The sequence below is a fragment of the Chelonia mydas genome, chromosome 6 (genome assembly GCF_015237465.2).
Source record: "Chelonia mydas isolate rCheMyd1 chromosome 6, rCheMyd1.pri.v2, whole genome shotgun sequence".
Classification (NCBI taxonomy): Eukaryota; Metazoa; Chordata; order Testudines; family Cheloniidae; genus Chelonia; species Chelonia mydas.
In genome coordinates, this window is record NC_051246.2 from 77996769 (window position 1) to 78020200 (window position 23432).

Genomic DNA, 23432 nt, shown 5'->3' on the forward strand with positions numbered 1-23432 from the left:
TGAAAGTCTACAGCAGAGAAGGGACTTAAACTCAGGTGGTCTCCCAAGTGCTGGGCTAGGGCCCTATCCAGTAGACCATTCTCCCTTTTGGAAGTACATAATTGTAAGCCAGTCATCAGTAATGATCAGAGTGGTCTACCTGACTAGCTATTGTCGCGTTGCAGTTTACTGTATGCATTACAGTGAGTTTTGAGGAGGGACTTAAAGGAGGACAAGATGGTGTGCTGTGCCCCCTTTTCCCATCTGGGCTGCTTTCCACCCAGAGGCTGCTGCATTTCAGTGCTGGAGCAATTCCCATACAGTGTCAAAAAATTTCAAAGCCACTTGGATGGCACATAAATCTGATTGTAGGCACCCAGTGTATACACGCCACAGGCTGATCAGGATTTTTTTTTTTTAAAGAAGAGTCCTCTATCTTTTCTGAACATTTGCAATAATTTTTGTGTGGCCACGCGCCAAGCATTTGCCCGGTTATGCAGAGCTGAAATTATTAGAAAGGTGAAAACCACCTAACCATATCTGATATAGATAGTCTGACACCCTTATCAGGAGGGAAGCAGAAGGCAAATGGCCCAAACAGAAAATAAACTTCTCTTGAAGGCAGATAGATAAGCTGGCCATATCTGAACCAAAAGGTGGAGAGGAAGGGGTAGAGAGCGGGGTCAAATGTCACTTCTTTCACATCAACTCTTCAAGGTGAAGAAGTGCCATCTTAGTCCAGCACATGCGACATCTGACCCTGAAGAACCTGCTGGATAGGCCAGAGCCAACACCCAGCATTTCATATCAAGAGGGCTTGATTCCAGGGAAGGAAAATGTGATGATCTGTTATAGCGAGGTTCTGAAGGTACTTAAACAGGAATATGCAGTAGGAGGCAAAAAGCAGCTGGATGACCCAGGTTTATAAGAGTGCTCTGCATGAATGTCTTGAATCAGCATGGGACAGCTGCCTTCATGAATACTGCAATCGAAGCCCTGACCACAGCACAGACTTCTGCGCTGAAGTCTCTGCACATCTCCTAGCCCAGTACCTAGATCAGCATGCTACTTGACATCATAGAATCATAGAATATCAGGGTTGGAAGGGACCTCAGGAGGTCATCTAGTCCAACCCCCTGCTCAAAGCAGGACCAATCCCCAACTAAATCATCCCAGCCAGGGCTTTGTCAAGCCTGACCTTAAAAACCTCAAAGGAAGGAGATTCCACCACCTCCCTAGGTAACACATTCCAGTGCTTCACCACCCTCCTAGTGAAAAAGTTTTTCCTAATATCCAAACTAAACCTCCCCCACTGCAACTTGAGACCATTACTCCTTGTTCTGTCATCTGCTACCACTGAGAACAGTCTAGATCCATCCTCTTTGGAACCCCCTTTCAGGTAGTTGAAAGCAGCTATCAAATCCCCCTTCATTCTTCTCTTCCGCAGACTAAACAATCCCAGTTCCCTCAGCCTCTCCTCATAAGTCATGCATTCCAGTCCCCTAATCATTTTTGTTGCCCTCCGCTGGATGTTTTCCAATTTTTCCACATCCTTCTTGTAGTGTGGGGCCCAAAACTGGACACAGTACTCCAGATGAGGCCTCACCAATGTCGAATAGAGGGGAACGATCATGTCCCTCGCTCTGCTGGAAATGCCCCTACGTATACATCCCAAAATGCCAAAATACATCACAACCAGCTGTTCTGTGATTATTTGATTAACTATTTTTTTTCTTCAGAAGGACATCTCCAAGGTTCTCTAAAACCAGCCTGCTCTGCATGCACTGTCCTGGCTTCTGAGTCAACCCGTGAAGGGCCAAAATCCATTTAATGTGGATGTAAAATCTTAACCACAGTTTCTGTTAAGAACTTTTCATATAGGTCTGGAGTCCACAGCTTGATCTGAGGCGTGGGGCCTAGCTAACAAAGAACAATACAAGGCTAAAAGAAAGCAGGGGTAGACAGACAACCTTGTGTGTTTCATGTCGATGAGCGGAATCAGCATAACTCCAGATGGTGAGCCATAATTGGGTGTCCTTATCGTGAGTTACAGACACACAAAGCGCTGAGAAGGGCCTCAAAGTTAACTCCCTGATGCAGGAAGAAGATAGTGGTACAATACCCCTCAGATGCCAGAGTTCAGGGAGAGGCCTAACATGATTGACATGAGTTATGACATCCTCCCCTCACAGATATATACCAATCCTAGTCCACAGAAATTCCAGGGTAAAACTATAAACAATTGTTATTGTTAAATACTAATTATTGCTTTTTGCTTTAAATCTCCAGGAATGTACCTGTTGGTCAACCAGGAGAGCTGCTACCTCATTCTCCTGGACCCCAAAATTAGGATTTAACCTATATACTTTAATAGGAATAGTTTGAGGGTAATTACCTGTGTATTAGCAATATGTTAACCTGAGCCATGGGCGGAACCATTATGTAATCTTTTAGACCATTGGCTTATTGTGCTTATCTTATCTTGCTGCTAGAACCTATCCAGGGGCTTGGGACCTCCCACCCCATCACTTCTCTCCGCCCAATGAGTACCCTATATAATCTATTGTAATCAATTCTTTTGAAGTGTCTCTGAGCCTAATAAGCAAAGTGACACTCTGCCAGCGTTGTGCGTAATACACCCTTGTGCTTGATTTTACATGGTATCTATTTCCGTTCCTTCAACCTGCACCTAATTACATGACTTAGACATGCCCTGCCGATGCCTAACTTTCAGGTACCTGAGAAGAACAGCTGTTGTGTAAGAACATGGAGTGTGGCTGCAGAGACAAAAAGTCATCCTCCATTGTGGAAGGCAGGGCTCTGGACTGCTGGGGGAGATCATGGAAATGCAGATCACTGTAGACAGCCGGCTCTGGTTACTGTGTACTACAAATACAAATAATTTAATTGCGGAGTATAAGCGTTCCATGCATTAGTGAAAAGAACAACACAGTGCACAAAACCACATAGGATGTTCTCCGTCCCCACCAGGACATTCAGTTTGAAAATATACCTTATATACTCAAGGCAATCTGTAGGCACACAGGAGGCCCAGCACCCCATCTTGAAAATTACTTATCTGCCCATCCTCCACTTAAAACTGAACAAGGTGCCCATTTGACCATGAAGGTGCCTAATGATCTTTGAAAATTTGGGACATAATTTCTAATGCACTATTAAAGGTGTAAAATATTGGCTTTGCTCTTTATTAATCTAAAAAAATATTTTTCCAGATCTTAATATGTGCGTATCAAATTCTTCATTATGAGGGAATGCCATCAACATTATATGATACCAGAATGTTATGATAGACTTCCCTCTTTTGATACCAATGTGAAGGAAACTATGTTTGCTATTATTAACAAGAATTTAGAATTGGCATCCTTCACAGGCAAAAAACTTAATATCATGAACTCCCTGAATCTTGGTATTATTGGATACAGCACAGTCGTACACAGTGATGCACCCACATGTAGTGAATTACAGGATTGGTGTCTCAATAACTAAAGTAAAATGAATTCATGACATCAATAAACTTAAGGGCTATGGAAAACATTGCATAGCAACTTCATTTTTGACCAGCCTGCATTCACTACAGCCTTAGCTTTGTATTCCACACAGCTTGAACTGGTAAAAAGTAAGCTCCTTGAAGGTATACTGTGGAGTATAATATGGTGATAAGCACCAATACAATACAACATAGACAGGAATTTTCTGCCTATTAATCTTTTGCATTGAGTCTTTATAAACAGAAATATGATTTACATATCAGTTACAAGTCTCACCTGTCCTCCCCCAATATATAAAACATACTGGGGTGAAATCTTGGCCCCAACAAGAATTTAACCATTGATTTCAGTGTAGCCCAGATTTCACCTCACATATGATATATGTTTTATAGGGTATAGATAATTTTTTAAAAATATATTTGTGAGTTATTTAACGTTGTCCAAATTCCAGTAACTATCCAGATTCTACAGTTAAGCTTCTTTTACTGTTAATGTGAAATGCTAAAACAGTAAAATATCCTAGTCAGTTATCAGTACTGTGGAATTTGCGTACATGTGCTGTAGATCTATAAGAAATTGAAACCGAGTCCCATTCAGTCCTCCTCGTGCAAGAGAATCCCTCAGCAAAATCAACACTATATTTTTCTAAATTGATCATAGTAGTAATGATGGGTTATAAACCTCAAACTTTATGCAGATCTTAAATGTCACCAGTATTATGGCACACAAAGTTAAACCAACTTTTACAGAGGAGAAATGCCTTTTGAATAGCAGTAGTGAAATTTATCCCACCAAATGAATTTCTGTGATATGAGTGCAAAATGAACCTATTTTTTTAAACAGGCAAAGAGAAGGGACAGCCAGTCTGAGATTTACACCTGATTTGTGTTATAGTAATCTTTGAAATTAAGAAGTGTATCCTTGCATTTCATTAAATTCTAGCTAATGAGATAACTGTCTTCCCAAGGAGGGAGTGATGAAGTACTCATGCCATAAAGCATAAATTAATGCTGCAAGGTTAAACACTGGAACTAACTCATGTTTCAACAAAAGCCCCTACCAGCAGTTAAATTAACTGACATAAATACCATAAAATCTGTCTTTATTTTAGTCTCAGATGATGCTTCTTTTTACACCCCTGCTTTCAGTTTGTATAACTCATTTTTGCACATTATTGCATGCACCATTTGCCATTTAAAGAATCAGCTACAATTGGAAAAAAGGTTTGAGGAATCAAATACTCGGGGAGAAAAACCTGTGGGCATGAGGGATACCCCTATCATACTGCATACTGCTAGTACTGTTTAAAGAAAAATACCACAATAGACAACCACAGTTCAAAGAAACAGTTAATTATGAGGAGAGCAGACCAAAGAAATCTACTTTTTCAAGCTTTTTGATAGACATTTTGAAAAAAAAAATGCTAAAGAAAACCTGTGGTGATAATAGGTTTGATATATATTCTGGCAAAAATTATATCACATTAATGAGGTGGCTTAAAGGGCTCATGCATTTTGTACAAGGCATTTCAATGTATTAGTATAATTAGCAGTGATGAGAAAACTGTTTGGAACTGAATTACCTCTCACGAGTTCATTTGAGCTATATGAAATTACACCATGCAAGAAGGAAAATTATGGAGCCATCCAGAGAGAGTTCATGCTTGATTTGATCATAGCCACTAATTGGATGATCATTTTCGTAAAGCTTTTCAAATGGTTGACAGTTTCTGCCTCTCATTTTTGTAATGGACTAGCTCTTTATTTCTTGTACTAAGCAACCAAACATACGTACGTTAGATATTTTGGTGTTTCTACAGGAACCTACAGGTGTAATTGTCACAATCTGAGCAACCTTTGTCCCTTAATTAACTGCTTTTTGGGGACCCCTAATGAGAGTTGCTGTTCTTGTTAACAATCTTAGAGAATACCTGATGAGTAAGACTCTCCAAAGTCTGATGCATGTCAGCAGACACCATATGACAGCAATTTAATGAAGTTAAAAACTGACCTGATTCTGATGGCGGGAGTAGCATCTGTGTTGTATAGCTTTTGATTCTTGCTAGTCTATTTTTTTAAAACATGAATTGGGTGTTCTGGTGAAGAATAACAGAAAGGTGAAGGATACAGGAAGGAGAGCTTATTAATGAATATACTTTATGAGCTCTATTTCTGTGCCCCCTAATATCCAATAACACAGAGGGAATTGAAACCATGGTAGCCTTCTTCATATAATTTACTTGAAATGAAGTGCATAATATATAAAATACTTGGGTTTTGGATGGTTAAACATTTAGCTTCTTTACTGTTTTATTGCGTTTTTATTCTTATTTTTCAGAATTTTTCTCTTTTTTTGAAAACCATTATTTCTGTTCTTTTAACACAAGCATTTTGCTTGCAGATTAGGAGTGGAAATTAGTATTACCTAAAAATAGTACTTTTCTCAAATAGTATGTTTGACTAAGTAGTCAGGAAGGAAAATCACTTTGGGGGGGAGAAAGGACTATCCAATTTGTGACTTAAAAGAAAGATGCAGCATTAAGTCACAGAATATTTAATTGCAATGATAAAATACAGTTTTATTAGGAACACCCAACTAAACCTAACAAGATTCAGTATAATATTTCTGCAAACTTCTCAAATATGATTCTATTCTAAGGTCCAAAATCTAGTTCTCAACTTTTTTCAGGAATGGAGATTCTTTCTGACATTACAATATTAGAATGAAGACTAAAACAAACTGTCTAACAAAGCTTTATAGAAAAGGCATATAGGATTTATTAGAAAATGTTAGTATTTGTTTATATTTTTAGACTTCCCTATAGATGTAACGGAAAGCATATCCCTTCTATATAATTCTGTAGGGTTTTTTTTAATATGGCTATTACAGTCTATAGAGAAATGTACATAAAACTTTATAGGTTTAATCCTTATTAAACCCCAAAGGATTTTTCCTTAAACGGACAGATACCACACAAAATAAAGTTTCAAATTTCAAACAAATCCACAGGAAATTGGAGGATGCATCTTTGTACTGCACCAAAGCCTGAAGAACACCTGGTTTACAAAAAAAAAAAAACATTTTGTAAGAGTCTGGCATGCAGATTTGGGGCTTGGTCCAGGTCACACTGAAGTCAGTGGGGGCTTAACCACTGACTTCAGTGAAAGAAGAATCAAGCCACAATCTAACAAACATGTGTATCTGGAAAAATGCCCCCTTTTGAGCATAAATGCATAGTCCACAAGTTCTATTATATCAGAGGCTTGCTAAAAGTGCTCCATGGAGGGCTGGCTGATCACATTGTGATACCTCTCCTTTTTTCCCCAGCTGCTAAATTGTACTAAAAGAAGCTAAAAATGCATTAAATGCTTTCCCAGTATTACTTTTCTACATAATGCTGTAGTTGTCATAGGAATGTTCTGGGATTGTGCGAACCAACCTCTTCCCCAGTTTGCAATCATGAATAGGTTGCATCCATGAAACAATCTCTCTGTCAGTAGTTTGCATGATCAAAAAGCTTCAGTATCCCATCTCATATGGAGATGCCCTCATTCATAAACCAGCTGATTTGCAGCTTCATGTAAATTATTGATAGAACAAACTTTTTAGTTCATCTAGTCCCTTCCTTGCTTCTACAGGATTGCTCCAACACCATCTTGCCTAGTGCTTTGTCCACTCTAGTGTTAAATGTCAAATGCAATTCAGAGACATTTCATTTTTTTGGATCTCATCATAATGAATACACTAAAGTCACAAAAGTTAGACAGATGGGGAAAAAAACTATTGGATCACTGAGGTCAAATGCAAGATATAGTCCCCAATTGTGAATGCATTGCATACTGTGAAAGGACAGCATGTCAATGGTAATAATATTACAATAATGTTCATCTAAGTAACTTTCTAGTGTGTGTTATCAGTATAAAGTAAAATTATTGTCAGTGATAAAACAGTATTTTTATAACTATAACCTCAGACTAGGGGTGGCAATCTTAATCCATTACACAGCAATTAATCAAATAATATTAATACAGCAGAGTCTTACAGAAACTTGGCAACATGATACAATTGCTCCAAAAAGCCACTTAAAGATTATTTCCACTTCACAGCTTACCCCCACTATAGATGTTCACGCTTCTGCTTCACTGCAGGTAGGTTAGGTTAATTTCTCAGATAAGAGAATTATCTGTCTTTCTGCACAGAAAATGGATTGTTTTTGCTAAGGAAACTTTTATATTTGAACTACACAAGATTATAGAATAGTTCATCATCTACAAGGATACTATACAACAGAAAACAGTTGGATCAAATTGAACATTAAATCTGAGGTTTCTCTGATACGGTGAGATTTTTATATTGAGTGAAACAAAGGGAAAAGAAGACCCTGTACAAATCCTTTATTTTATTAAGGAAATTTAAACTTCTGGGGCCTAATCTGATCTCAGTTACACTGGTGTAAACCCAGAATTATTCTACTGACTTCAGTGGAGTTACTCCCAGCTTACACTGGTGTTAGAGATCTGAATTTGGCCATGATATTTTTACTCTTGTATATCCCATACTCGGAACACAAAGTGCTGCATTTGTATGCTCTTTGGGACAGGGTCTTCTATTCTATGTTTGTACTGTACCTTGCATAATGAGCCTCTAACACTGGTTGTTTCCTTTATGTACTGCCAGGATGCAAGTTAATAAATAATATTACATGTTATGTTTTATTATTATAACTGTCAAAGATACTGAAACTTCAGAACTATGTTATTAATCTGCCTTCCAACAAGGGCTTCAGTGTACCAAAGTAGGCAATAAACACAGAGGGAATCGTAGCACTGAGGAAGCTTCATTTACTTCTGAAAAATAGTCTAATTTCATCCCTAATGTAACATCACTGACATCATTCCGTGTGCATCAGGGATGAATTTAGCCCAATATTTGCAATTTTTTTTTTGGGGGGGGGGGGAATGGGGGAGAATACAGTAAAAGCAATTGATTGCTAACTCAGCTGGGGCAGAGGCCTAAACCATGGGGATCCAGGACACACAACTTGATATACTGCTACCGTTATAGTCTTTAAATCCAGATTCAAAACTGGAAATTAAAATGGGGCGATTTAAAGAGGCTTATGTTTTTGAGGATTTATCACACCGTTCATCTTAGATGCACATTGCTGATGCTGTTCATAGTAGATAACAAACACCCACAAACATGGTTACAAACAACAAACATATCACAAATATATTGGAACATATATGCTATCAGAACTGGTGTTGGGCAATAAATACCCTGCAATTTAATAAATTACAAGTCTTGGGGCTCCTTTTATATAGCCCAGCTAGCAACAGTCCTGCAGGGACCATATGTCAAGTGAGGATTTCTGGAGTGTGCCATGCTCTGGCTATCCCCTCTCTCCGGCTCCTACACCAGGGCCAGAGAAAGCAAGGGTATTGCAGGGGCCATGTCATTTTGTCACCTCCGGAGTGTCTCCTAGTGTCCGGGTATGGTGTAACATGGGTTTTCTCAGCCTAGCGCTTATTCAGTTATTTTAGTGACACAACGGTCTCCCTCAGCCCGCCCTCTGGGACTGAAATTGTATCTCAGGCCTCTTGCCCCATCAAGGCTTTTGCCATCTCCCTTCAGATGAATACCAATTAGCTTTCCAATCTGGTGAGCTCCACAGGCCAGCCTTCTTCTGTCTGTGTCTGTCTGCTGTGAGGGAGGGGGCAGCCTTTTTTCTGCTCCTCTTCTCCCAACTCTTTCCCAGTTGGTTTGGGTGTGAAGGGACCCTTCCCTGCAAGATTTCAGGCCCTTAAAGGTACAATTGATTCCCAGGACCCTTAGGTCTCTATATGTATCTTTTGGATGCCTTAAAGGACCAATCCAGGCAGTGGGGTGAGCTGACCACAAGGCGCTACCTCCCCTTGATGGTGGACCAAAGGCTAGCTATACAAGTGCTGTGAAAGCTGAGAGTTCCCCCATGGCAGAGGAATTCTCAGGTGTCCAAAAATCTGGTTGCTTTCTGGTCCTTTAACACTGATAGAACTAGTATCTAGGACAAAATATTTAAGGAAAATTAGTAATTTGGTTGCACAGAATCTTTTAGTGTAATAATTTCCCTGTTTGGATGAATAATGTGTGCATGAAAATATAGTAACTTATTGGCATAACACTTTAGTTCCAAGCAGGGATGAATATCCCTTTTTATAGCCAAATGTCTGTGTGTATGATGGTTTATAAAAATAGGATTCATTGCTGAAGGGTCAAAGCCAAATTTAGCCTGGAGTAAGGGTATACAACTCATCTGGAAACCTCTTGATCAAATTCAGCAGTGACACTAGTGCCCACCAGTATTAAAAGTATTAAAGTAGTGTAACAAGCTTTTTTAAGCCAAATTTTGCTGTTGGTTACACAGGTATAAATCTGGAGTAAATCATTTGATGCTTTTCACCTGTGTATTGAAAATAGAATATTGACAGCTAGTATGTATGCACAAGGTGTGACAGGATAGAAGGGATGCAGCAGGAGAACTAACAGGAGGCCATAGGATAAAGCAGAGGCCAACTTTATCTTACATCTTTCTTTTCTTACCACAATCCCTCCTCTCTCCATCACTATGAACGATTAGGTTACACTTGTTTTGAACAACCACTGAATACAAAATCAAGTCAGTTGAGGCAAACTTCTGTGGGGCATAGCCTCCATCTTCCTAACTGTTCTGTAAAGCTCCATGCACACGTCTGACGCTACAGAAATAATCATTATTAATAGAGCCGGTCAAAAATGATAGGTATTTTTTCACAGAATTTTTTGTTTGTTTTTTCCCTTGTTTTCCCTATTATTCCCCTTTTCCCATATTTTGTTTTTTTTCATCTTGCTACTGGAAAAGGGGGAAGATGGGAAGAAGAGAGGGAGAGAATAAAGAAAAAAATCAGAAAACCAAGAAAATTTTTGTTTTAGTTTTCAGTGAAAGGTAAAAAAATGGAAAAATTTGAAAGCTAAAATGTTCCTCAATATTTTTCATTTTGAAAAAAGGCCATTTTTCATGTTAAAAAAACTGAACACACATTTTGATCAGCTCTGTTAACTATTCTTAATTGTTAACAAGTACCACCACTAAGGTTCAGTATTTTACCACTTTCATCACAAAAGCAATTTACATTTCTGTCACAGCTGAATTTGGCCCCTAATGTTTGCAGAAATCAACAGGAATTGTGTGGGCAAGTGACTGCAGAACTAGGCCCATAGAGTACAAGTGGCCTGCATTTTAGCTTGTAAGAGAGATCCTTAAATAAACCAAGCTGAACAATACATTTGGTCCTTGGGGCGCTTCTTTCTTTTATTGTGAAAGTGACCTAATTGTTGTAAATGATCTAGTTTAACAGGTAGTGGAACCAGGTTCCTTAAAATCGAAAGCAAGTCAACAAAAAAAAAGAATTCACCAGAAAGACTTAACAATTCCCTGAACAGCCTGACCTTCGATATTAGCCCTGAAGGCTGTTGTACTGCCACCAGCCTCACCACCAGGGAAGACAGCTATACATCCAGATGCTGCTGTTGGAAAAAATATGTTCCCAAGACTCAGCATCTGCTTCCTGAAACCAACTAAGTCTTGTGTGAATGGTTAAGAATATTCTGAGAAAAGAAGGGGATGAAGAAATAATACAGGGTCTCTGAGGAAAGAAATGAATGAAATACTGATATTTGTGTGTGTGACTCCTGTAGCTAGAACATAATTACAAACAGGTATACCTTCACATTACAGCAGTACCGATACCTAACTAATCAGAAGGAAAAAAACAAAGATCCACTCAAGAATGCAAATAGTATGAATTCATCTGTGCACCCACAGTTTAGCATGCAAATCAGGTCAAGGCACATTCAGAAGCTTACTTCTGAGTTAAATAGCTGTTCTCACACGCATTCCCAATTTGCATGTACAGTCATAATAACTGCCTGTGCAAATGCTGGAGCATGTCCACATGTGGGGGGTTTTGCTGACTGAATGTAGTTTTCTTTTTAACAACTAGCCACTTAAAAAAAACCCTCAATAGAGGTATAAAGCTGCAATCTAATAAAGCGGCAGTCATTTTCCAGTTAGTCACATAACTTTATGAAAGAGATAGTACTCAGATCCTCACAGCAGTCATCCACCTGCCACCCTTATTTTTGAGCCCACATACAATAGCATTATCCAAATACACCCACAACCCATTCAGTATGCTCATTCCAACTTAATACTAAATGCACTAAAAGCACCACTATGCTTTCATCACTAAGCACAAGGCATCTTTTGTCTACCAATCTCTCTTTCACTTACAAAGTATGGTAACTTCCTCACTTAAAATACATTGAATTTGACACATTATACTCAGTGCAACTCAGTTGTGATGCATAGCATCAGTTTTAGTCTGATTGGTGAAATCTCAAAAATATATATGTTATGAGAAGAATTAGGATATTTCATAAAATCAGGAGTTACGATGGGCCACGTTCAGCTCTGGTAATAACTCCATTGACTCCAATGGAGTTTCACATGCTTACAGTAGGGCCAAATTTGGCCCAGTATTCTTAGCATCAAAGACTACTGGCTTGTGTGTTGTAGAAATGCTTCCTGGTTCTGTACTGTATATTTCCTTCTTTTGTGTAGACAACAATGGAAAAATAAATATATGGAGTCTATTCACCCCTAATTCTGCTCATGTATCTCCCATCTCTGTTAACAAGTGACTTTAAGAAGAACAGAGCTATGCTTAATGGTTCCCAGAATATAAGAGAAATTAGCAATGACATAAATCCTTCCTCAAATTTCTTGTGGTTTGTGGAGTGAAAGAGAACTCACTGCATCACTGAATGTGTTCGTTGAGGCCTCAGACTGGGGGGAAGGCATTGAAACACTGAAGTCTGACTGATCTAATTTCCATGCCATGCTATCCTGCACAAATAGACCATGCCGACTATCGAAAGACTGTAGAGTTCTTTCTGTGAGACACGAAAAGAATGGCTTTGCCTTATATTCTAGAGCTGCCCATACATATACAACCTTCTGTCCAGATGAAAAAAATTGAATACATTACATCTATATCATTCGAGGACTATGCCTCCTTATTACTCCCTCCTCAGTCTTCTCACCACTAACTAAGATGCTACACTATTGACCAATGACAACACTTCAAACCTTCCACTGGCTGTTAACATTGGTCTACTATTCCGTAGCTCTGGACATCTGATCACAACTAGAGGAAAAATGTTATACACAACTGTATACAAAACTACTGAAGTCATTGCTACTCTTTCCATTGACTTCCATGGGCTCTGGGAAAGGCCCTTAAGTAGACAGAGCTTTATCATACAGTTTCTAGTAGAAGTCACCATCATTTAGAAACTGTCATAAGGTTAAAAAAGACTAATGTTTTGGCAAACATTTATTAGCTACATTCAAGAATCAACTCTTTCCTACTCCAATTACACATTAAAAATCCTATTCAATTATAAAGCCACAGGGAAAGTAATTAAATGTAATACAAGCTACAGCTTCTATACAAGGATACAAAATATACTGCATGAATAAACATATCTGTGCAGATGTATAATTTGACTATGTGTCAGTTTATATGTTTGCTGATGTTTATGTCTGGGCCTCACTTTGTCCTTTGCTCACCATGTATAGTCACATCTGTGTTATCATTATCTGAGATATTTGTATTAAACATGAATTATGGTGTAATATTATTGTTTCCTCATTTTATGTTACTTATATTTTTTATGTTTATAGTGTAGGGTTATATTGCAATATTTTAATGTTTTGGGCTCTTTTGACTATGAGTATGTTTTCTCATAAAGTAGATTCTAGTAAGATACATCTCTGAAAGCTCCAGGAAAAAGACAGAGACCTAATGGCTATGTCATTGACAATAAAATGCATTCCATTGCAAAGTTGATTTTAGATCTTCTCCTCTCCCTTTTGGTGGAAGGTCGTTGGGCACAATATCCACAAAGTGATCTGATTGAGCATGAAAATCAGGTTACATTTCATCTTTTGACTGTGCTGTATTCATTGCTCTGCCACACTCTCATGCACTGAACGGGGATCACCAAAGTGAACATGCAGAGGCAGTTCTACTAATGATTATGAATGTTGAGTCTGACATTGTTGCACACACTTTTGTGCTTTGTATCTAGGTGATTTAGTTGCCCTGTTTTCTTGTTTTGTTTTCGTGGGTTTTTTTAATTACTTCAATGTACTATTAAATTACTTTCTACTTTTCTGCTATAGTATTGTGGGATGATAATGTTTTTGTTACCTGCTGATAAGACCATACTTTATAATTATTTCTGTAGCTTTCTTCATATATACTCCCAGAGCACCTTATATCATCAATCTTATGTTCTATTTTAAATGGACCCAATAAAAAAGTCTTTAATTTGAGCTCAGACTGAGGTGTGGTCCTCATTTCGAACCCCTGACAGAAGCTGATTGTACGAGAGCAATTCTCTAATTTCTCCTCCCACAAGAACCTCTAAAATGCAATAGACAACAACAGACAACTGATAGGATTGACATCAACCTCCAAGTCAAATATTGGTTCTACTAGTATTTTGCTAGCAGTGGAACCTCAGGTCTGCATTGCCTCTGGCCAACTACAGGCTAGATTTACAAAAGCGGTCATGGTTTCCTTGAGATTGGGCATGCTGGCCCATTTGATTAATTTCATATTTAACTTTCCTTTAAAGGCAAATCCATGAGCAAAATTCACTGTAGGCCTTGACTGGAATAATTTATGCTCATCATGTCACCTACATATTCTCTCCCAGGGCAACCAACTTCTAGACAACACACTTCTGTCCAACTCAGGCCTTGTCTGTATTTGAGGCAGCGCATAGGGTATGCATAGCTACACGTCACAGTGAAAGGCAGGCTGCGTCTGCACTGCAGTATGTATCTACACGTTTCAGTGAACGGCTCTGGCGGGGGGAGGCAGCAAGGAGAGGCTCCTGCAGCTCCCAGATACCAGAGACTCAACTCCCTGCCTCCCCTCTGCCAGAGCCTTTTCTAGCTGTTCAAGTCTTTCACTATGTTGGGGAAAATCTCCAGCAGTGGGGATGCAGTATGCCTCTACACTGCTAAAAATAACAATGTAGACATGGGAGGCCCTGCTTGGGTGTGCAGAGAGCTGCGCAGGACATACCCTACCGTTCTGGTGTGTCTGTTCTCTACTCGCCTAAGCAGTGCCTCACCATCTGCACTGCTATTTATACCCATGCTAGCTGGACATGCAGTGTCTGTCCTCGAGCCACCACCGTAAGTATAGACGTCACCTCTGAAACCTTCCATGGCTTCCCAGCACCCAGAGCAAATACTGATCTACTTTGCAGCTTTAATTTCCCTAACTCAATTCCCTGAGATTTCCACCCTTCACCCAAGGAATGAGATTCGCTTAACGTTCATGAGATTTTTTTTTGAAGTAATATATTTAGTTTCTTTTTATTTGCCTTTTGGTTTCTGAGTCTACAGGGTGCACTCAGGGCATGTTTTCACTTGAGTCTAGGAACTGGGGCTTTAAGAAAAACAACAAATATGAGACACGGGGTAGATGATAATTTCTGCATTCTAAGGGGACTATTGCAGTGGAACCCCATCATAGACTGAAGTGAACCTTCAGTATAAAACTGGACTTAAACTTGAAACCTGCAACTCTGGACCAATGGTAATAACAGTGGAGGCAGGACTCGTGGTTTTTTACCATACTTTCATCTAACTCAGTTCAGGGTTTTAATTTGTGTAGTTGAACTAATGAAAAATTGTAGGTCCTAGTTTTCCTCCTGTGGACACAACCTACATAAAGCTCAATTACAAAAGGAGCAAGCGACCATTGTGACTCATTGAAACAATTTGAGACTTTTAAACCCCTTCACTATACTCCATTGTGTTACACGCTTACCACACTTTAAGTCACAGAAACTTTTTAAATTAAAATTTCCCTAGGTTTAGTTTGGTGTTTTTACTTCATATAATATATTTTAATCATTACAAAAAACACCAATGTATATACATGTGAACAGAAACAAAAGCCCAGCCTCCAGAGAAATCTAAATGACAAAGAGAAAACACTAATGGAATGGAGCATCCCTAATTCACTTTGAACTTAAGAGGCCATATCTTCAGATGGTGCAAATGGCCATAATTCCAGTGCAATCACTGGAACAGCATCCATTTACACCAGCTAAGGATTTGTCCCAAGATGCATTCCCCAATTTGTTTGTAGTGCACAGATCAAACTTCTTAATGTGTATCTATAGATAGAAGGTAAAACCAATAGAGATTGTGACACTCTGACTTCACACAAACACTGATAATGTGGCATATTTCTTGTTGTTCTGTCTGGAAGCTCTTAAGAGAAAAAAAGGAAAGCACTTAAGAATATTAATCACTATGGACCATTTCATTACATTGCAAATGTTATGGTGGAGTGACATGCAGTAGCTTGAAACTATTACATATTATACAATGATTTAATATAACAGCTCTTATATTTTATTTTACTTCATTACTCATTGCTTGCATAATCCATAATCCATTATTTTAGGGAATATGCTTACAGTGCTTGATTCAATTTTTTTAAAGAAAAAAACAAACCACTGCATAAGTCTCATTGCATTTGTATGTCAAGGGTACCATGACAATAGGAAGATTTGTTACCCAGGTTTACAGCATACTGTCATGTGCTATTTTAACTTAGTACCTCGTGTGCATCCAGCTGCCAGAATCCATCCTTTTCATCTAGGTATCTGTCATTGCCATACAAATGTAACAGCAGGGACTTGGACTCAGTTTCAAGTTAACATTTCCCTGTAACTGTGATATCACCCTGCTGTTCCAGCAGCATGGGAACCATCTTCAGCTTGAACTCAGGCTGTGTCTTCATAAAGTTTTTTTTCCTTCCTAAAACTTCCCCATTTTGCTATCACTGTTTCAGCTCTATCGATGTTAGCAACAGTGGGACTGCTAGTGGTCCACACACTGTTCATGTTTTAAGCGCCATTATTTAATTTATATTATATTACATCCTAGGAATCAAGGATTGGGGCCCCATTGTGGTAAATGCCGTACAGAGAACAACAAAGGCAACAGTCCCTGCCCTTATGAGGGTTTCAGATAAGATGTGGCATGTGGACAAAACAGACAGAGTGTGTGAGGGCAGGGAGATGAGGTAACAAAATGAAAAATGTTTAGCAGCTATGCTATGCTTTCTAACCTGGTGTGGTGGGGTAGTCTGCCCCTTTCAAGTGCCTTGTGGTGTGGTGTGGTGCCTAGTAGTCAGCCCAGCCAACCACTTGGTGTGGCCCTTTAAAACTGTGAAAGGTCCAACATATATATAAGTACCTAAGAGTTTATGATAAAGGGGAAGCGATCGTGGGAATAAGTGGTTCTTGGCAGGAAAATCCTTTCATTGTGTCTTTAAGTACTCAGGGCCAGGAGCCTTGCAGAGAGGGTGGGGCAAGGTTCTCCTCTCACCTGACCAATTGGAGATGAGCTGGGAGAAAGGAACCAACATAAATGCTGCCTCCTCCACCATGCCGGGGTTGACACCACCAGGAGAAGGCTGCCTGCTGAACCATTTGAGCCAGAGGCCTTACTGGGGAAAGGTGTCCAGCGAGAAGCTGATTGATGCCCTACATCTGGCTAACTTACTGCCCAGCTCCAAAGAGGAGAGCTGGGGACACTTGGTTTCAGAGAGCTGTCCAGACTCTTATATGGCTCCAGAGTAGAGTGACCTGGGGCAAATAACAAAGTGAGTGACACATGGCAGAAAGACTCTAGATAGATAGATCAGACTCTGTGAAGGAGGTACATATCTTGATCCAATTTAGTCAAGGTAAATGGTAGAAAGAACCTGAGTGGGCCCCGAGTGCAATGTACCTGCAGGGCCAGGAGGGGCCACAAGGGAGCGTGCTGAAGGGCAGTGCCCCATGACACCCTGCTTACACTTGTCCACATTTGGGAGCAGTTTCAGATCAGCAATCAGAATAGCTGCACTAAGTGTAGTCAAGGCCATTCATGGGTTTGCACCAAGTGAGTTATTCAAGGTTTTTCCCAACTTGTAATTGGGATAAACCCTAATTAGTGCAAACTCCAACTGGCCGTGCTTCACACTTAGGGGTCAGCATCAGTTCAGTTACACTGATTGCTGGCCATGCAATGCTGAATCCGGCTATTCCCAAATGCAGACATGGTCCAGTGACTATTGCCTTCTGTACATTAGACCTCCCACTATTGCTACCACCAGTGGGATTGAATCAGTGGCAGAACAGTGGATAACTTTAGAAAAAAAATTCTAGTGTCCTACTATAGACAAGGGCACTAGGGTACTCAACAGTTCCACATCTCTGAAACCAAAAATAAAGAACAATTACCATTACAGTTCTATTCTACAAATTCTCAGTTCCAAAAGGCACTCGTATTTATAGGGCATAATGTGACTGGAAGTGGTGTTTTCAGGTAATGCACTTCCCCATTTTCCCTACTGCAAGCAATAGCTAATTAACCACAAGAGAGCTTTTATTTTGTTTTTAAGGGCAAAATCTGTGTGTATTTGTAGGAATTTGTGTTTACTGAAAACTTAATTTTTTTTGTATCATGGCTGAGCATAAACAGCCCCCAGTAGATTATAAGAGTTTTAAAGGAGTTATTGCTGGCTTCTAGAGTATAGCCTATTACACTGATGTTTTTAAAATAAGATTCGAGGTAAACTTTAATTGTTCCAACAAAGCCATTAATTTGTCCTTCTCTGAGTTTGCTCATTACACCATAATGGCTCTAGTGGGTGAATGGTGTGATCTATTTGCTGAGTCAAGGAAATATAAAGTGACAAGCCTAGTGCAAACGAAGACAGAAGCAATATAATTAGCTGAGTGCTAATATCACACAACATTTCTTTTTGAATCTAGAAATGCCAGGAACCAGAGGGGAAACCTGCTGCAACTTGGTTTGGTAATAGACTAGAATGGTTTAATAATAGAATAAATGTTCAACAGACATTCACATTTCATGTGAAGTGCTCTTGGCTCTTAAGAGTCAAGCGCTCTTCACGTGAAAGTAACATGTTTCTAACCCTTTCAAAGATGATCGACTGAAAGAGCCTTAGTAATAGCTATAGAGGGCTGATGCTTTGTCCTGAGTCATCCATCCACTTGAATTATTCTCAATTGACAGATAATTCTGCATTTTCCTGCTGCTGCATTAAAAAGCCTAAACATGATGGGTCAGATCCTCAGCTGGCATAAACCTGCCTCCAGTTTACACCAGCTGGGGAACTGGCCCAGTTCTTCCAAAACCTCCTGTTTGGTTAAATATCATTCACTCTTCTGATATACTTTTAACATTATCCACCAGTTCCTCTCTAAACATTGAAAACACTTTCATACGAGTGCATAAGTAACGCCACAAGAGGACTGCATGAAGAAATAAACAAATATGATTATGTTTTACCTGTAACACAAGGTCCCTCTTACGCCATTTTGTCACTGATGCATCAAGAGAGAGATGACAAGCCAGTTTCCCAGAAACTGATCATAAAAGGGGCAACCAGCTAACAGCCTGTCTGAGCCCATCATTGTTTATATTCCCCAAGAACATTTCTCACAGGTAGCAACACCATCTCAACATTTCCAGCTTCCACTGGCCTGCTATGCTATATGAAGATGACAATTATTATGGAAATTTTGGCATACTAACCCATTACTCTTTGATTCTTTCTTATTGTGATTGGTCTTGCTCTTCTGCTAATTTCAATGCCATACTTATGGGCCGAATTCTCGTCTGTTGCATCTCAGCATAGTCTCAGCATTGACTTCAATGGAGTTGCATCAATTTACATCACGTGAGGATCAGACACAAAAATACCTGTAACATCCAATGTCTAGCAACATCAGGAGGATAGGGGAAGCTGGTAACCAGCCCATATTTAGGTTGCCTAACATTTGCCATTATAAAGAATTCTGGTGACTTTCTTTGAGAAGCATTAACACCTCCATTCTTTGCAGCAGGCCTTTGATACTCAGCAGGGAGAAACCCCTCAGGGCTATACCAGAATCTTTTCTATGTCCCATAAAATACCATTCAGATTTAGCTGTGTGGTAATCAGGAACATTTTGGCAGCCTGCAAAAATCACTGAACGTTCTAAATAATCCAGCTCAAATCATTGAAGAAACAGCAGCAGATGCTGGACAGACCTAAGAGTAGCCTGGGCAGCTGTAAGGGAATGTAAGGGGAACGTCCATCTGGCCCCAGCATCCCAACCCCCTACCATGGGAGCAATAGATGGAGCAGAAGTTCCCCCAACTCCTCAAGAGGTGGGGCAAAAGAGAGAAAACTGACTGGACTCCAACTAAAATACCACCACCCCCTCGCCCTGAGACCTAGCGCAGGGCACTAGCAGCGCACCTCCCCCATCTGGGATAACAGCCTTTTTTGTTTAATTAAAAATACTTTTTTCGTTAAGAAAAAAATCACCCCAAAATTGATCAGCCCTAAGTGTAATATTTATGTATCTGATGCCATTTTACTTTTCCATGGGACCCCTGCCTCATTCAGTGCCTTGTTGGATGCACAAGGGGGCAGAATTAGGCTGGAACGGGCAATTATAAATCTGGCATTTTGTAACTTTCAAGTACTTGACTTTGCAACCATACATAGATTTTGAATGTAATAGAGTCATAAGTGATATATTGTCCTGTGTCATGATCAATGTAGATACCTGAGCGCAAAGGCGGCAACAAATCCCTCTTTGTTGCAAGATTTATTTTTTAACCAAGTTTGTATGGCTCCTGCATGCACTAGTATTTTATAGCAAAGTTTTCCCACTATTGCAAAGATTGGTGTAGCTCCACCGATTGTAGGAGCCCTACCATCATCAATGTAATTGTGGCTGCTGACATTTTTTAACCACAAGATAGCTCTGAGCCAGGTTAGATCAGAGTATTAATTGCCTGTGTTTGCAGGAGTCTTGTCTCTTTCCTTTGCTGCCACTGGTGTAGCAATGGTAGTAAATGTTTGTCAGAAAGCCATTATGTACACATAGCCTACAGACCAGTGCTGTTTAGTGACCTTGGTCAAGTCACCTAATCCCTTGCTGCCTTGTAACCATCTCTAAAATGGGATTATCTAACTACTTTTTAGGGATGTTCTGAGGGTTAATAAAAACAGAGGAATTGCCATACTGGGACAAACCAGGCTTCAGTCTAGTCCAATATCCTGTTTCTCACAGCAGCCAATTCTAGGTGCAAAAAATCCTGCAGTAGGGAGTTATAAAATAGTTTGCCCCTAGGAAAAACTTCTTCCTAACACACATTAGTTAGAGATTGACCTATGCCCTGAAACATGAGGGCATAGGTCAATCTCTAACTAATATTGAGGGGTTTTATTATTTTTTTTAAAACTCCTCAGCATTGCAACTCTGGATATTCTTTAGATCCACTTTAACGTCTGATCCTTTTCTGAGCAATGGTTTTACAGTGCTTTTAGGTCTTCTCATGAAAAGTGCTATAGAATAGACAATGTAATTGTTTTTTTCTCTGTCTGATCTAGTCTGACATAGTACTATCATCATCATGGTTACTGAGAGTCTATTTATTTATTGTACAAAATTAATTTTGTTAGGCAGAGAAAGCTGACCAAAATAATAATCTTGCAAATAAAGTATTTCTTGAAAATCTACAAACACATTAAGGAACAGACTAGGGAAACCATATAAAGTCAAGCAATATGTATCTTAACAGTTATATATTACTAGCAAATATCATAAAGTAGCCACAGAGGACATAAAATGGGAAAAGTTAAGATATGCTCCAGAAGTTATTTTGCAAAAATTGTTTTCATTTTGAGGCAAAATGAGAAAAGCTATTTTACCACAAGACATTTCAGGCTGAAACTACAGTATATGTGTTTTGTGGGTTTACTTTACTTTCAGGGTGGCAATTACCTTTACAATTGCTTGTGCACAGAGAAGAAAATATACCCCAAATTGCATGTGAACTCTTGAGATTAGTACATCATTTCATGGACTGTTGAACTTGACTTTCATATATATATATATGTTTTCACAGCAAAAATACAGAACACCTCCATGCTGTCTCCTAAATAGTCAAAGTGTTTGTATGTATAGTTTGCTATCCAACTTCCATTAAGGACAATGGGAGTCATGAGGCTAAAATTATGAGCAAATCTTTGAGCATTTAAAGGTATATGTCACTATCTGGACTTAAAATTCATTTCTGTGCTTATTCATAGCTATTGGGTGTTAGACATCCTCACAGTGTTACCTCTTGCTTGTATGGGAGTAGAGTTTTCTATATGGATAGTAAATACACACTCAGTGGGAGATTTTAAGTGCACAGTTGGCAGTTAGGCACCTAACTCATCCACTTTCAATGGGAGTTGGGTGCCCCACTGCCATGTGTAAAACCTTTTGAAAATCTTCCTTTAGGCCCCAGTTCAGCAAATGTCTCTACATGGGTGGAGTCCTTCCACAATCCACTTACAGAGTGCATCCACACTAGGAAAAAAGGTGCGTTCTTACTTGGTGTTAGCTAACACCTGGTAACTAACATGGTAAAATCCTCTACGCAGTTCGCAATTTTTACACTGGCTAGCAGGTCAAGACTGGGGGGGACCTTTGTGTTTACCTCAACCTGCTAACGTGTTAAAATTACAACTATCTTCTCTTCACCAAAATTTTACCTCATGTTAGCTTCCATGTGTTAGCTGGCGAAGACAAAGCTATGGAGACCAACATGCAGGATTGAGGGGTGGTTATACTGAAGTAGCTGGACTATAGAACTTTCAGTTTAATAGGATATGATGCAACCTCAGACAACAGACTGAGGTGTTTTGGTATGATATAGTTATTTCTGTCTCTGATAAATGCCTGACCTTTTAATAGAATGTTAACAATATTCTTTACTAGAAGAGGGTAAACACTACAATACATTTTCTATGAATATTCATTCACATTTTTAAATGAATTCCCTTTGGCCATGATCATGTGCCTTTTGCATTTACTTTCCATGAACGCATGAAGCACCTGACAGATATTCTGTAAATATAAATAAGTTTTTCCACACAAACAAGCCCATCAGCAAGAAGTTTCATGGAACCTGAATTTCAAGTCACATGGCACTAATGTTTGTGCAGAAAACCCTTATACATTCCATCAATCAGGGACCAGAAACAATGTCATGTGACTTATTAGGCAAGTCACAACTAACCAACTCAGCTTGAACAGCAAATATTTAGAGGGAGCTGTGTATGATCAATTCCTAGAGATAATATAAAAATTCACTGGATGCTTTTGAAGTGAAAGGTTAGTTGGGTAACCCTAAGTGCCACTCAAACGCCCTGTATTTTTAATGCATTTTAATTAAGTAAAATCTTTAAATAGAATATGATAGGAAAATCAGCAATTCTAACTCTCAAATCGAATGGATCATGTTTCGTTGTAATATATGTAATTAAACAGAAAAATAAGGACGGCTTTGTTTTTAAAAAAATACACTTTAATTGTACATTTGCAACTGGCCTAATTCCAAAGTCAGTGGGAAATATAGGTGTTCAGCTGCACTTAGTAGGCCCTGGTCTGTCTTTTTATATATATATATTTCATGTGTGTGTGTGTGTGTGCAGTGGAAATACAGTACAAGGGTCCCTCTGGGAAAATGGGGAAGGAATCCGTAAGTTTGTATATTCAAAGGCTATTTTAAGAAGGTTGTAGTGAATGGGTGCATTCTAAGACCATCTGAGAATAACCCCAACATGAATTAAACATGAGAAGTAGTTGTTTAAAGTTTTACTGGTTTTGCAACGGAATGTGAATGATTACTAAGGAAAGTATAAAAGGACTCCAGATTATTACACACAAGCGGGCTGGCTAGACCCCAGAAAAAAATACTAAACC

General features: G+C 39.2%; 1 long non-coding RNA gene across 1 annotated transcript in view; it reads right to left on the minus strand.

Moving 5' to 3' along the window:
• LOC122466224 overlaps window positions 1–23432 on the minus strand; it is a 48641-nt gene that overhangs the window by 17072 nt on the left and 8137 nt on the right. Inside the window, exon 2 of the long non-coding RNA XR_006291583.1 lies at window positions 2718–2865. This is a non-coding gene — a long non-coding RNA (uncharacterized LOC122466224). The remainder of the gene's footprint in view (window positions 1–2717; window positions 2866–23432) is intronic.